The sequence below is a fragment of the Sapajus apella genome, unplaced genomic scaffold (genome assembly GCF_009761245.1).
Source record: "Sapajus apella isolate SASKATOON/1434 unplaced genomic scaffold, GSC_monkey_1.0 scaffold16, whole genome shotgun sequence".
Classification (NCBI taxonomy): domain Eukaryota; kingdom Metazoa; phylum Chordata; class Mammalia; order Primates; family Cebidae; genus Sapajus; species Sapajus apella.
In genome coordinates, this window is record NW_022436956.1 from 31,745,432 (window position 1) to 31,748,242 (window position 2,811).

A 2,811-nucleotide genomic window follows, 5' to 3' on the forward strand; every position below is an offset into this window, starting at 1 on the left:
GATGTCCCTTGAGTGTCAGAGTGGTATTTATTTTTGTAAATTTGAATTTTTGGATTTTTGAGGTTCTGATTTACCATGAATTTATAGAATTTTCAAGATTTTAAATAGTCTAATATTTGGCAACATAGTCTGCTGATGATATGGTTCATTATGGTCATCTCTACACAATTTGGAAGACTGTTGGCGTTGATTTCTGGGATAATGATTTGCTGATGTAGCTAATAAACATTTCTAGGTACTGGAAAAATGCTCCTTCTTTTAGCTTTGGGTTTCTATAAAAGCTGCCAAGGACTTATGCAGATGGCTTATCTCAGAGAGTTTAGAATTGGAAAGAGTATGTCCAGTTATTTTGTTTTCTTAAAAAGTTGTATTATTATTAAGCTGTATCATCATTATTATTGTTAGTGGCATATTTATGATATTTTTAACTGTCATATAGGGAGTTTTGTTTAAAGAACTTTTTTTTTGCCTTAAGAGAACTTTAACTCTGAAAGAGAACTTTAACTCTGATGTGGATTTAGTTAAGATACACATAGGAAAAGAAGATAATAGAGTATGGAATCATGAGAGAACTCTGGGTATAAGTGTGCACAATTCAGTAGAGCCATTTACATTGGTAGCTTCACAATATTGCTAATTATCACAATTTTCTGCCTGTTGGCAATAAAGTGGCTTGAGGAAAGGGCAGCCTTTCCTAATTCATATAAAAGGCACTTTTGTACTAGCAGCAGGCCTGTTTGTACTTTCCTTTTCAAACCATCCAGTATCCCAGTGATATGAAAACTTTGTTCATATTCATAACCTAGTCACAACTTCAGTAACATTTCTAGTGTCACTGTCTGAGTAGAGAGAAGTAGAGAGATTATTTTTCCATAATAAGAAAGTGTTTCTCTTAGGATTTGAGGTAAAGATTGATTTTTCAATGATGAATTTGTTTAAAGAACGATTTCTCCATATTCATTACTTAAGGAGGAATAACATTTTAAAGTGTTTAATTGTTTGCTTTTTGGTTAATGAACTGGGAAAAAAATGATTGCCAATGTTTTACTTGCCTTCTTAATAAGATTACTTTGTACAGTTTTGTAAACAACCATAATAGTGGGAGACAGTTTTCCTAAATGTCTTACAGAAAAGGGAATCAGTTGTAGAATCACTGAGTTATGAACTGAACATACCAGTGGTGTTAGGATTTAATATTATGAAGGATGTTTTAGTATCAAATTTATTATAAGGAAAGCATTTACATTTGTAGACCTTTAAATTTATAATTTAATTGACTCTTCAAGGCACATCTGAACTGAAGAATATGTCCATTTTTGTTAAATTCCAAAACATGTAAGCAAAATCTTACAAATTCTTCATTTGTAACCTGAACTAATGTTAGTAATCCTTTTCATCTTCAGTATTTGAGTAAAACAGGGAACACTTAAAGCTTATAGATGACTTTTTTTAAAAAAAGTATGTATATGAAAGCACAGGCATCCTTGGTATACCCAGGGGATTGATGCCAAGACCCTCGTGTATACCCAAATCTGCACATACTCAAGTCCTACAGTCGTCCCTGTGGAACCTGCCTGTATGAAAAGTCAGTCCTCCATGTATGTGGGTTTCGCGTCCCAGGAATACAGTATTTTCGATCCGTGTTTGGTTTAAAAAAATCTGTGTATAAGCAGACCCACACAGTTCAAACTCATGCTGTTCAAGGGTCAACTGTATTTACTTTACTTACTTATCCAAAGATACCTTTAAGACTTTTCGAGTCTGAAAATGAAATGTACTTTATTTTTTCCTTCAAGTCAACCTTCCTATCCTACCCTAGCCATACTTGCAGTCCAGTACCACTTCGGCCAGGCTTGCTTTACTCTATTGCTCCATCTAGTTCTCTTAACTTCTTACCCTGGCTGATGAATTACTCTGCCTAGTTCACCAGTCAGGGTAATTAGAATTACTCTGTCTAATTCCTCAGTCAGAGTGTGGGCTGTGTCCCTTCTTGTCTTTCCTTTCTTAATTTTGAATAGCATTTAATTTACTGGGAAATTTATGATCAAAATGTATAAGTGATATAAACAAAGAAGACAATATTAAGGACCCTGCAGTATAAAAAAGTCTAAATGTTGTGGTTTTTTGACTAGTTAGCTTTAAGTGCCTTCCCAGGAATCCTGTTGTAAAATTTTCAGAACTACTTCCTTTGTACAGGATGAAATACTGTATGGTGCTTTATAACAAGAAGTTGGGTTTTTTCTTATAGAATATTATACAAACGTAATACTACTAGAAGAAAGTAGAGCCAAGTGTTGATTCCCAACTGTGGGAAAATGGACAGGCTGACACCCCCCCCCACTCCTCGGGGCCAATAATTTTTATTAAGGTATGATATTAATACCTCTAGGAAACTGTCAGGGATTCAGGTGACTGTGTGATGAAAATGGTGTATTGTGTGCTGGTCTGACTGCATTACCATGTTTGTCTTCTATTGTCTAAGAATTTCTTATTTAAATGCTGCTGATAAAATTCTTCATATAATACATTTTTGACAGTAGTAGCATTTTTATGTATAATGTATAGGTTTTGTTGGTTTTTACTCAGAAGTACTCCAGTGTTTCTTGAACTGCAATTCAAGAGCCTTCTTTGGGAATGTTAGATTGAGTAGTATTTCTCTTAAATACAAATGCCTTTTCATCTAGCAAACCAAAAATTTATCTTAACAATATTGAATGCCATCACTCGGGGTCAGGGTGGGAGTAAATTTTGAGATAACTCCAGAGTTTTTAAGGCATATAAGATAGGTGGAATAGCTCGGAATCAGAACAC

The 2,811-nt window shown here is 34.3% G+C and overlaps 1 long non-coding RNA gene across 2 annotated transcripts in view; it reads right to left on the bottom strand.

Moving 5' to 3' along the window:
* Positions 1 to 2,811, bottom strand: part of LOC116556405 — a 400,504-nt gene that overhangs the window by 7,022 nt on the left and 390,671 nt on the right. The window lies entirely within an intron of this gene.